This window comes from Mesoplodon densirostris, chromosome 9 (genome assembly GCF_025265405.1).
Source record: "Mesoplodon densirostris isolate mMesDen1 chromosome 9, mMesDen1 primary haplotype, whole genome shotgun sequence".
In the NCBI taxonomy this organism is placed as follows: Eukaryota; Metazoa; Chordata; class Mammalia; order Artiodactyla; family Ziphiidae; genus Mesoplodon; species Mesoplodon densirostris.
In genome coordinates this window covers 26,196,722-26,209,674 of record NC_082669.1, presented here as the reverse complement: position 1 = coordinate 26,209,674, position 12,953 = coordinate 26,196,722, and the positions used below count along the sequence as shown (strand labels likewise).

The following is a 12,953-nucleotide window of genomic DNA, read 5'->3' as shown; positions in this document are numbered from 1 at the left end:
GCAGGGGAGCACCCTGATCAGATTTAGCCACGGCGATAACGCATGGGAGAACAAGAGAGTCCCTAGAAACCTCTGGACCCAGAGCACGAACCAGTTCAAGTGCATTTCCCATTCCAGCTAATTCTCTCCCCATCTGCTGAGGGTTGGTGACTCAGCCTTCGGGGAATTACTTGTTCTCGGGACTTTGGTCTTTAGCGGCAGTTTCTCTTGGAGAGAGGCAATGTCGATTGAGCTGAATTCGTGCAGGAAGGCACCCCTGCCAAATGCCATCCTCTTTTCCCGAGAAAAAAGCCTTAGGGTGTCCTGCTTCTCAGCGGGGCCAAGAGCCACTTCTTGTGTGTTCACCACAGCCATGTTTATGTGGAAAAAGAAGACGTGATCCTTCTGGGCAGGAAAAGTCACCTCTGCCCAGCCTCCCACGGTGCGCCAGGCACCTCGCTGGGCAGACTCAACCTTACTCAGCTCAGAGCCTCTTTAGAGCCCGAGTGTCTGTTTGCCCACGAATCCATCCTCAAGGCCGCTGAGAAGCAGTGAGATCGACGTGGCATGGCTGAGCTGGAGAGCATGGGCATATCTGAGGTCTTCAGACCAGCTCCAAGGACTGCCTTTGTGGCACCCGAGGTGTGCCCGCCTGGCCTCCAGGGAAGCGCCTCGCTTTTCTTGGCCTCCTCTGGGGTCTCAGCTGTAAGTGGGTGTATAGTGCCCTCTCCGAGTGTCCCTGTGTGTGGGATGAGCCAATGAGGCTTGGGAGCCCCTGTGCCCCAGCGCCCCCTGCCCCGTGCCTGGCTCTGTGCTAGCCCCTGGGTCCTGTGGGATGGCTCTGTACACAGCGCCCTCAAACTTGAATGCACACCTAGATCGCAGAGGCTTCTCGGAATGCAGGTTTAATCCCACAGGTCTGGGGCAGGGCCAGAGATTCTGCATTTCTAATAACCTCCTTCCTGTGGGAGCTCGATGCTGCTGGACCCCCCAACAGCCCTTGAGAGGCGAGCTTTACTGTCCACACACCCATCCCATTGTACAGGTTGGAAAACTGAAGCTCAGAGGGAGTAAGTAGCCAGCCTACTGCCAGCCAGCTAAGTGGCAGAGTAGGAGGATGCTCAGATCAGTGGGCCCCCCTCTAGAACCCAAAGTCCAGCCTTGTCCTGTCCTTTCTCTGAGTCTCATCTTCATCTGTGAGGGGCAGTGATAAAGGGTGTAACTTTCTAGCCTAAGTATCAATATGTCCCATCCAATATTTGTGACATACTAAAAAATTATTAGTTGTTTATCTGAAATTTAAAACTGGCTGGGCGTCTTCCTCTGTATTTACTAAATTTGGCAACCCTAGAGTGTGGAACCTTTCTTGCCTGGGCATGGCTTCCTCCAGGAAGACTTCCTGATCCCTGGCCTGGGCTGGGCACCTTTTTCTTGGTGTGTATCTAATACTGCCCTTGACCTCATTAGGCTTATCTCTGGGGCCTGGTCTTTACTCTGGCCTGGGAGCTCTTGGAAGCACACACCATGCCAAGTTGTTAGTGGGCTCCTGGGCCCAACCAGGCCTCGCCCATGTTCATTAAAAGCTTTTCCCCTGAGAGTGTCCCTGGTACCTTGAGGGTAATTCATTGTCACAAGCCCCTCTCCTGCCTGAGGCTCTTGAGCACCATTTCCAGTTAAAAGTGGAAGGAAGGATGTGCTAAGCAGGCTGGACTCTGCCCCTGATGCAACGGGCTGGACGCTCCCTCCAAGTCACCTGTGTGACTCAGGGCAGAGTCCAGGCCAGGCCATAGTCCTGGGCCATCCTCTCCATGGACGTGCAGGCCCTTCCCCACCTCAGGCTCCTGAGATGCTGTGCAAGCAGGCTGGGTGAGCAGACTCCCGAGATGCTGGTGGCTGCCCCACCGGGGATGGGGACAAAGGACCAGACAGCCCTGAGCTTTCTGGCTTCCACACCAGTGCTTCCTGACTGCGGCTGAGCTCCAGGGAAAGACAATCTCATATGTTCACTGAAATGCATAGATTGGACCCTTATATGTGCAATATCCCTGCCCCCAGGAACCAGGAACTCAGCTTCCAGGAGCAAAACACATACATAAGGCAACAGAGAGGCCAAATGCTGTGATGGCTAGAGCATGGAGATCCCGCCTGGGCCTGGGGTGGTGGGCAAAGTCCCCACCACGCTGAAGAATTTGACGCGACTTGTGAAGGACAGGCAGGAATTGGGAGGACATGGAGGGGCCTTTGTGGTGTCACAGCTGAGCTGGGGGCAAGGGACGCACAGGACACGTGGAGAACAGCAGGTTAGCTGGCTTAGCAAAGGCTTCGTGGGGCAGTGGTTCTCAACTGGGCTGATTAGCCCCAACGCGGCTTCTGGCAAGGAGTGGAGACAGTTTAGATCATCACATGTGGGGGTGGATGCTACTGGCATCTAGTGGGTAGAAGGAGGAATGCTGTTAAATCCGACAATGCCCAGGGCGGTCCCCACAAAGAAGAGGTATCCGGGTGAAAATATCAGCTGGGCCCTGCAAAGCACCAGTAGGGTATGTTGAGAACCAGGTGAGAGAGAGCAGGGAATTCCAGGCACATCACTTAGGAGTGCGTATAGCTGCGGTAAGAGAAACCCCATGACAGGGATGTTAAGGAAGAGGGGTCGGAATAACGAGCTGGATGGCCGCAGGGATCCGAGTTCTTCCATCTTCCTGCCCTGCCATCTTTTTTGTAAATTGTGGTAAAATATACATAACATAAAATTGACCATCTTAATCATCCTAAGTGTACAATCCACATTGCTGAAGTGTGAAGTATATAAAGTACATTCACACTGTTGTGAATTCACCACCATCCATCTCCAGAACATTTTCACCTTCCCAACCTGAAACTCAATACACGTTAAACAATAACTTCCGACCCACACCACGAGCCCCTGACAACCACTATTCTACTTTCTGTCTCTATGGATTTGACCACTCTAGAGTCCTCATGTAAGTGGAATCACAGTATTTGTCCTTTTGTGTCTGACTTCTTTCCCTTAGCATAATGTCTTTAAGTTCATCCGGGTAGTAGCATGTATCAGAATTTCATATCTTTTTGTGGTTGAATAGTATTCCAAGCATGTATATGCCACGTTTTTATCCCTTCATCTGTTGATGGACACTTGGGTGGTTTCCACATTTGGGCTATTGTGAGTAGCACATCAGTGAACACTGGTGTACACCTATTCCTGCTTTCGGTTCTTTTGGGTATATACCTTGGAGTAGACTAGAATTGATGGATCACATGGCAATTCCATGTTTAACTTTTTGAGGAACTGCCAAACTTTTCCATAGTGGCTGCACCAGTCTATATTCCCACCAACAATGTGTGAGCTTTCTAACTCTTCCACATCACTAACAACACTTGGTATTTTCCATTTTTTTAATAAAGGCCAACCTAATGGGTGTGAACTGGTATCTCATTGTGGTTTGATTTGCATTTCCTAAAGACTAATGACGTTGAGCATCTTTTCATGTGCTTACTTATTGGTCATTTGTCTATCTTCTTTGGCAAAAAGGTCTGTTCAAGTTTTTGCCTGTTTTTGAATTGGGTGCTTTGTTTGTTTTGGGCCTCACTGCATGGCATGTGGGATCTTAGTTATCCCACCAGGGATTGAACCCGTGTCCCCTGCAGTGGAAGCTCAGAGCCCTAACCACTGGACCACCAGGGAATTCCCTGGGTGGGTTATTTTTATTGAATTTGTGGAATTAAAAAAATAGATTCTGGGGGCTTCCCTGGTGGTGCAGTGGTTGAGAGTCCGCCTGCCGATGCAGGAGACCCGGGTTCATGCCCCGGTCCGGGAAGATCCCACATGCCGCGGAGCGGCTGGGCCCGTGAGCCATGGCCGCTGGGCCTGCGCGTCCGGAGCCTGTGCTCCGCAACGGGAGAGGCCACAGCAGTGAGAGGCCCGCGTACCACAACAAAACAAAACAAAACAAAAAACAAACAAAACAAGATTCTGCATATTAATACCTTATCAGGTATATGTTTGTTTGTTTTTTGGGGTACGCGGGCCTCTCACTGCTGTGGCCTCTCCCGTTGCGGAGCACAGGCTCCGGACGCGCAGGCTCAGCGGCCATGGCTCACGGGCCCAGCCGCTCCGCGGCATGTGGGATCTTCCCGGACCGGGGCATGAACCCGGGTCCCCTGCATCGGCAGGCGGACTCTCAACCACTGCGCCACCAGGGAAGCCCTCTCTCTCTCTTTTTTTTTAAGTAAATGTATTTATTTATTTTTGGCTGCATTGGATCTTTGTTGCTGCGCACGGGCTTTCTCTAGTTGCGGTGAACGGGGGTTACTCTTTGTTTTGGTGCGCGGGCTTCTCACTGTGGTGGCTTTTCTTGTTGTGGAGCACAGGCTCTAGGTGCGCGGGCTTAAGTAGTTGTGGCATGCAGGCTCAGTAATTGTGGGTCGCGGGCTCTAGAGCGCAGGCTCAGTAGTTGTGGCACACATGGGCTTAGTTGCTCCACGGTATGTGGGATCTTCCCAGACCAGGGCTTGAGACTGTGTCCCCTGCATTGGCAGGCGGATTCTTAACCACTGCGCCACCAAGGAAGTCCGAGGAAGTTCTCTTTTATTCCTAGTTTTCTGAGTGGTTTTTTGGTGATGAAAGGGTGTTGGATTTTGTCAAATACCTTTTATGCTTTAGTTGACATAATCATGTGGCGTTCCCCCTTCATTCTATTAATATGATGTATTACATTGATTGACTTTCTTATGTTGAACTACCCCTGAATTCATTGGATAAATCCCACTTGGTCATGATGTACAGTATTCTTAATATGCTGTTGATTTGGTTTACTAGTATTGATATTTTGTTCAGGACTTTTGCATCTATATTTGTAAGGGATATTGGTCTTTTTTTCTTAGTCTAGCTAAAGTTGAACTACTCTTGGTTTCATTGATTTTTCTCTATTGTTTTCTATTCTCTATTTTGTTTGTCTCTGCTCTCATTTCTATTATTTCCTTCCTTCTGCGAGGTTTGGTTTTAGTTTGTTCTGCCTTTTCTAGTTTCTTAAGGTGTCCAGGTAAGCCGTTGATTTGAGATCTTTCTTCTTTTTTAAAAAAACTTAATTTTTATTGGAGTATAGTTGATTTACAATGCTGTGCCAGTTTCTACTGTATAGCAAAGTGAACCAGTTATACATATACATATATCCACTCTTTTTTAGAGTCTGTTCCCATATAGCTCATTACAGAGTACTAGGCAGAGTTCCCTGTACTATAAGTAGGTCCTTATTAGTTATCTATTTTATATGTAGTAGTGTGTATATGTCAGTCCCAGTCTCCCAATTTATCCCCCGCCCTTTCCCCCTTAGCAACCACAAGTCTGCCCTCTATATCCACGACTATATCTCCGTCCTGTAAATAGGTTCATTTGTACTATTTTTTAAGATTCTACATATAAGCGATATCATATGATACTTGTCTTTCTCTGTCTGCCTTACTTCGCTCAGCATGACCATCCTCAGGTCCATCCATGTCGCTGCAAATGGTATTCTTCTTTTTTAATGTATACATTTATAGCAATAAATTTTCGCTCAGCACTGGTTTCCCTACATCTCATAAATTTTGGTAAATTGTGTTTTTATTTATTTATTTTTTTTTTATTTTTTTTTTTGCGGTATGCGGGCCTCTCACTGTTGTGGCCTCCCCCGTTGCGGAGCACAGGCTCCGGACGCGCAGGCTCCGGACGCGCAGGCTCAGCGGCCATGGCCCACAGGCCCAGCCGCTCCGCGGCATATGGGATCCTCCCAGACCGGGGCACGAACCCGTATCCCCTGCATCGGCAGGCGGACTCTCAACCACTTGCGCCACCAGGGAGGCCCGTGTTTTTATTTTTGTTTGTGTCAAGGTATTTTATAATTTTCCTTGTGATTTCTTCTTTGACCCATTACTTCTTTAAGAGTGTGTTAATCTTCACAAATTTGTGAATTTTTCAGTTTTCCTGTGCTCTTGATTTCTAGTTTCATTCCGTTGTGATTGGAAAAGATACTTTGATGATTTCAGTAATTTTGAATGATTAAGACTTGTTTTGTGGCCTAATATGTGGTCTGTCCTGGGGAATATTCCATGTGCACAAGAGAAAAATGTATGTTTTACTATTGTTGGGTAGAGTTGTCTACATATGTCTGTTAGTTCTAATTGGTTTATAGTGTTGAGTCCTCTATTTCCTGACTGATCTTCTGTTTGGGTGTTCTATCCATATTGAAAGTGAGGTATTGAAGTCTCTAACTATTATTATAGAACTGTCTATTTCTCCCTTCAGTTCTTTACAGTTTGGGATTCTGTTGTTTTCTGTATGCACGTTTATAATTATTATAGCTTCTGGATGAATTGACCCTTTAGTTAATATATGATGTCTTTCTTTGTCTCTTGTAACAGTTTTCAACTTAAAGTCTATTTTGTTTGATATTAAGATAGCCACTCCTGCTCTTTTTGTTGCTATTTGCATGAAACGTCTTTTTACATGCTTTTACTTTTTTTTTTTCTCACTTTGTATCTAAAGTTATTCTCAGAGTAGTTGTGGCTCACGGGCTCTAGAGCACAGGCTCAGTAGTTGAGGTGCACGGGCTTAGTTGCTCCGTGGCATGTGAGATCTTCCCGGACCAGGGCTCAAACCCGTGTCCCCTGTATTGGCAGGTGGATTCTTAACCACTGCGCCACCAGGGAAGTCCTACTTTTCTATTTCTTCTCCTCAAACTTGATTATTTCAATTGCTCTATCTTCAAGTTCACTGATTATTTATTTCCTCACATCTTCTGTTGAACCCCTCTAGTGGATTTTTCATTTCAGTTATTGTACTTTTCAGCTCCAGAATTTCTTTTTGATTTCTTTTTAGATTTTGTATCTCTTTGTTAATTTTGTTCATACTTTTTTTTTCTGATTTCCTTTGGTTCTTTGTACCTTTTCCCCTTTGCCTTCTTGAGTATATTTTAGACAGTTGTTGGTTTTGTTCTGGTTTATTTTTTTGGCTACACTGCACAGCTTGTGGGATATCAGTTCCCCGACCAGGGATTGAACCTGGGCCACAGCAGTAAAAGCACCAAATCCTAACCACTAGACCACCAGGGAACTCCCTAGACAGTTGTTTTAAGATTTTTTCTTATGGGTTTCCTCAGGGATGGTCTTTGTCAATTTTTTTTTTTTTTTTTTTTTTTAGCCACACTGTGTGGCTTGTGGGATCTGAGTTCCTCGATCAGGGATTGAACCCATGCTCCCTTCAGTGGAAGCTCAGAATCCTAATCTCTGGACTGCCAGGGAATTCCCTGTCAATTTTTGTTTGTTTGTTTCTTTGAATGGGCATATTTTCTTGTTTCTTTGTATGCATTATCATTGTTTTGTTGAAAACTGGGTATTTGATTATTTAAAAGTGCTAACTTTGGAAATCAGATTCTCCCTATTCCCTAGCATTTGCTCTTTTGGTTTGTTTATGTTTTTACTCTTGAAGGTTGTAGTGGTCTGCTTATGTTTATACTTTTCCAAACTATTTTTGCAAACACTATTCCTTGTGTGTGCTCACTGAAATCTCTGCTCCATTAGCTCATGATCAGCTAATGTTTTGGTAGAGATTTTCTTGAATGCCAGGAGCTAGACAAACAAACAAAACACACACAGAGAAACAGAAAAACAAACAAACAAAACTCCACCTCTCCCTTTTTTTCAGATAGGCTGTGTGCTGGGATTATCCTTTAACATTTATGCAGGTTTGCTCTGAGCCTAGGCATAAACCCAGGGTGAAAGCGTCAGGTCTCTGCAGGTCTTTTCTGGGTATGTGTCTTGTACTGTGCATGCATGTGGCTTTCTAAATACCCCTTATACACAGCTGCTTTTGAATGTACTAACTTTCCAAGCTTCTCCTCTGGGCTGTATATGATCTGTTGTATGTCTCCACTCATAATCCCTTGCCTCAGATGTCTTTTAGGAGCAGTGGCTGTTGCTTTGTCCACATGACTTCCACTTGATGTGAAAAAGAAGCAAGTGCCTCACATTTCTTTGTGTCGCAGTTCTTTAGGTCTCCGCGAGACAGGTTAGAATGTATATACACAGTAATTTGCAAATAAGGGTGCCTCAGCTTCCACTGGTTTGAGGGAGGGGATTAGAAACTGTGTTACCATCACTTCAAGATGAAGACCTCCGCTGTGCCAGAGAAGGGGTGGGGCATGGTTAAGTAGAAACACCGGAAAACTTTCCTACTGTCTTTTTTTTGTTTTTTGTTTGGCTGCACCACTTGGCATGTGGGATCTTAGTTCCCTGACCAGGGATCAAACCTGCACCCCCTGCAATGGAAGCATGGTGTCTTAACCACTGGACCATCAGGGAAGTCCCCTACTGTCTTTTTTTTTTTTTTTAACACCTTTATTGGAGTATAATTGCTTTACAATGGTGTGTTAGTTTCTGCTTTATAACAAAGTGAATCAGCTATACATATACATATATCCCCATATCTCCTCCCTCTTGCATCTCCCTCCCACCCTCCCTATCCCACCTCTCTAGCTGGTCACAAAGCACCGAGCTGATCTCCCTGTGCTATGCAGCTGCTTCCCACTAGCTATCTATTTTACATTTTGTAGTGTATATATGTCCATGCCCCTCTCTCACTTCGTCCCAGCTTACCCTTCCCCTCCCCATGTCCTTAAGTCCATTCTCTATGTCTGCGTCTTTATTCCTGTCCTACCCCTAGGTTCTTCAGAACCATTTTTTCTTTTAGAGTCCATATATATGTGTTAGTGTATGGTATTTGTTTTTCTCTTTCTGACTTACTTCACTCTGTATGACAGACTCTAGGTCCATCCACCTCACTACAAATAACTCAATTTCATTTCTTTTTATGGCTGAGTAATATTCCATTGTATATATGTGCCACATCTTCTTTATCCATTCATCTGTTGATAGACACTTAGGTTGCTTTCATGTCCTGTCTATTGTAAATAGAGCTGCAATGAACATTGTGGTACATGACTCTTTTTGAATTATGGTTTTCTCAGTGTATATGCCCAGTAATGGGACTGCTGGGTCATATGGTAGTTCTATTTTTAGTTTTTTAAGGAACCTCCATACTGTTCTCCATAGTGGCTGTATCAATTTACATTCCCACCAACAGTGCAAGAGTGTTGTTCCCTTTTCTCCACACCCTCTCCAGCATTTATTGTTTGTAGATTTTTTGACAATGGCCATTCTGACTGGTGTGAGGTGATACCTCACTGTAATTTTCATTTGCATTTCTCTAATGATTAGTGATGTTGAGCATCCTTTCATGTGTTTGTTGGCAATCTGTATATGTTCTTTGGAGAAATGTCTATTTAGGTCTTCTGCCCATTTTTGGCTTGGGTTGTTTGTTTTTTGGTATTGAGCTGCATGAGCTGCTTGTATATTTTGGAGATTAATCCTTTGTCAGTTGCTTCATTTGCAAATATTTTCTCCCATTCTGAGGGTTGTCTTTTCATCTGTTTATGTTTTCCTTTGCTGTGCAAAAGCTATTAAGTTTCATTAGGTCCCATTTGTTTATTTTTGTTTTTATTTCCATTTCTCTAGGAGGTGGGTCAAGAAGGATCTTGCTGTGATTTATGTCATAGAGTGTTCTGCCTGTGTTTTCCTCTAAGAGTTTTATAGTGTCTGGCCTTACATTTAGGTCTTTAATCCATTTTGAGTTTATTTCTGTGTATGGTGTTAGGGAGTGTTCTAATTTCATTCTTTTACATGTAGTTGTCCAGTTTTCCCAGCACCACTTATTGAAGAGGCTGTCTTTTCTCCATTGTATATTCTTGCCTCCTTTATCAAAAATAAGGTGATCATATGTGTGTGGGTTTATCTCTGAGCTTTCTAACCCGTTCCATTGACCTATATTTCTGTTTTTGTGCCAGTACCATACTCTCTTGATTACTGTAGCTTTGTAGTATAGTCTGAAGTCTGGGAGCCTGATTCCTCCAGCTCCATTTTTCTTTCTCAAGATTGCTTTGGCTATTCAGGGTCTTTTGTGTTTCCATACAAATTGTGAAATTTTTTGTTCTAGTTCTGTGAAAAATGTCATTGGTAGTTTGATAGAGATTGCACTGAATCTGTAGATTCCTTTGGGTGGTATAGTCATTTTCACAATGTTGATTTTTCCAATCCAAGAACATGGTATATCTCTCCATCTGTTTGTATCATGTTTAATTTCTTTCATCACTGTCTTATAGTTTTCTGCATACAGGTCTTTTGTCTCTTTAGGTAGGTTTATTCCCAGGTATTTTACTCTTTTTGTTGCAGTGGTAAATGGGAGTGCTTCCTTAATTTCTCTTTCAGATTATTCATCATTAGTGTATAGGAATGCAAGAGATTTCTGTACATTAATTTTGTATTCTGCTACTTTACCAAATTCATTGATTAGCTCTAGTAGTTTTCTGGTAGCATCTTTAGGATTCTCTATGTATAGTATCATGTCATCTGCAAAGAGTGACAGCTTTACTTCTTCTTTTCTGATGTGGATTCCTGTTATTTCTTTTTCTTCTCTGATTGCTGTGGCTAAAACTTCCAAAACTATGTTGAATAATAGTTGTGAGAGTGGACAACCTTGTCTTGTTCCTGATCTTAGAGGAAATGGTTTTAGTTTTTCACCATTGAGAACAATGTTGGCTGTGGGTTTGTCATATTCCCCTACTGTCTTGAAGATGGCTTTTTCTTGGTTGAGCACTTGCTTGGTTGCTGTAGACCTTTGAATTTTTTCCAGAGCTTCTAAAAAGTTGGTTCTAACAGTTCTGCTTGTTTTTATAAATAAATAAATAAATAAATTTATTTATTTATTTTTGCCTGTGTTGGGATTTTGTTGCTGCACATGGGCTTTCTCTAGTTGCAGCGAGCAGGGTCTACTCTTTGTTGCAGTGTATGGGCCTCTCTTTGTGGTGGCATCTCTTGTTGCAGAGCACAGGCTCTAGGTGCATGAACTTCAGTAGTTGTGGCTCGCAGGCTCAGTAGTTGTGGTGCATGGGCTTAGTTGCTCCGTGGCATGTAGCATCTTCCTGGACCAGGGATCGAACCCATGTCCCCTGCATTGGCAGGCAGATTCTTAACCACTGCACCACAAGGGAAACCCTCTGCTTGTTTTTTCAGTGTTTTTGTGGGAAAACAAGAGCTTGGAGCTTCCTAGTTCACTATTTTGCTGATATCACTCCCTCTCTGATCTTGTGCATCTTGCCTTTCTCCTCATGTTTGATGCCTCAGGGCCACAAGGTCGTTGCTACACCTCCAGACATTCCATCTATGTCTAGGGCAGTGAAAAGGGAGAAATGCTAGAATACCATGCCTGCTGCATACATCCCATTTAATGAGGGAAACAGAAGCCTTTATGTTGGAGAAAGAAGATCATGAGAAGCTGATGGAGTAGGATGTGCCAGGAATCTGTCTCCCCACCTAGACAACAATTGCACTGGCAGAACTTGTCTGATGCAACTATTTTGGAAATCTGGAGTCTGTTGAAGGCTTGCAACTTCTAGGGGAAGACTTGGAGGGTAAACTGGGGTTAATTTTGCTCAATTTCAGTCCTTTGTACAGTAGCACCTACCCATCCCCAACTTCCAGCCTGTAGGCAGGCAGCTGTGCGCAACAGCTAGTCGGAGCTAGGGTGGACCAAAAGGACCCTGTCCTCCAGATACTGGGGATCTGTGCTCTAATGGCTGATTGCTGGTTCAGGTCACAGAGGTGCAGACAAATAGTCACCTCCCGCGTTGTTGCAAGCCCCTCCCCCTCCAGGTGAAGTGACCTCCAGAAGGTTTAAAGGACCAGTGGTGCCCTTTTATTCCCACATTCATTTTTCACTTTTTGCTCTCTCAGGGGCCAGACATTAAAATCTAGGACATTCAAAAACAACTGCATATACAGAGAAAATTAGAAAGTGACCCTGCATGCCCAGGAAATGTCTAAAAAAGGACTTGAGAAGACCTTAAGTTTATACCTTAGGTTGATCCTGGGCACAGAGACAGCCTATAACAATCAGAAAACAATACACAATAAACAACCTGAAACTAACACAACATAAATTATACTCCAGTAAAAATTAAAAAAAAGAAAACAATATACAATAAACAAAAACAATAACAAACCCCCACAAACCCTGGGGAAGGAGAGGAATCTGATTTCCAGAGTTCCCTATTATTAAATTCACATGTCCAGTGTCCAGTGTTGTTCAACAACAACAAAAATCACAAGGCATACAAATAAACAGAAAAGTATGACCCATTCAAAGGGAAAAAAAATCGACAGAAACAATCTTTGAAAAATATCTACTGGCAGAAATACTAGACAAAGGCTTTAAAACAACTGTCCTAAAGATGTTGAAAGAACTAAAGGGAAGGGACTTGCCTGGTGGTACAGTGGTTAAGAATCCGCCTGCCACTGCAGGGGATATGGGTTCGAGCCCTGGTTCGGGAAGATCCCACATGCTGCGGAGCAACTAAGCCCATGCACCACAACTAATGAACCTCTGCTCTAGAGCCTGTGAGCTACAACTACTGAGCCCACGTGCCACAACTACTGAAGCCCATGTGCCTAGAGCTTGTGCTCTGCCACAAGAGAAGCCACTGCAATGAGAAGCCCACGCACCACAACAAAGAGTAGGCCCCGCCCACCACAACTAGAGAAAGCCCCTGCGCAGCAACGAAGACCCAACGCAGCCAAAAAGAAACTAAAAAAATAAATAAATTTATTTTAAAAAATGAGTGAATTGAAGATAGGATAATGTAAATTATCAAGTCTGAGAAAGAGAAAAAAATTTGAAGAAAAGCAAATGGAGCCTAAAGGACTTGTAGGACACTATCCATCATACCAACGTATGCATCAAGGAGTCTCAGGAGAATAAAGAGAGAAAGCGGCAGAGAGAATATTTGGAGAAATAATGGTGGAAAACTTTCTAAATTTGATGAAATAAATGAACATAAACATTCAGGAAACAATGAACTCCAAGTAAT

At 44.0% G+C, this 12,953-nt stretch overlaps 1 non-coding gene across 1 annotated transcript; it reads right to left on the bottom strand.

Moving 5' to 3' along the window:
* Positions 1-7,014: 7,014 nt before the first annotated feature.
* On the bottom strand, positions 7,015-7,086 carry TRNAK-UUU (transfer RNA lysine (anticodon UUU)). The gene has a single exon. It is a non-coding gene; the product is annotated as a tRNA-Lys (tRNA).
* Between the last annotated feature and the right edge of the window lie 5,867 nt (positions 7,087-12,953).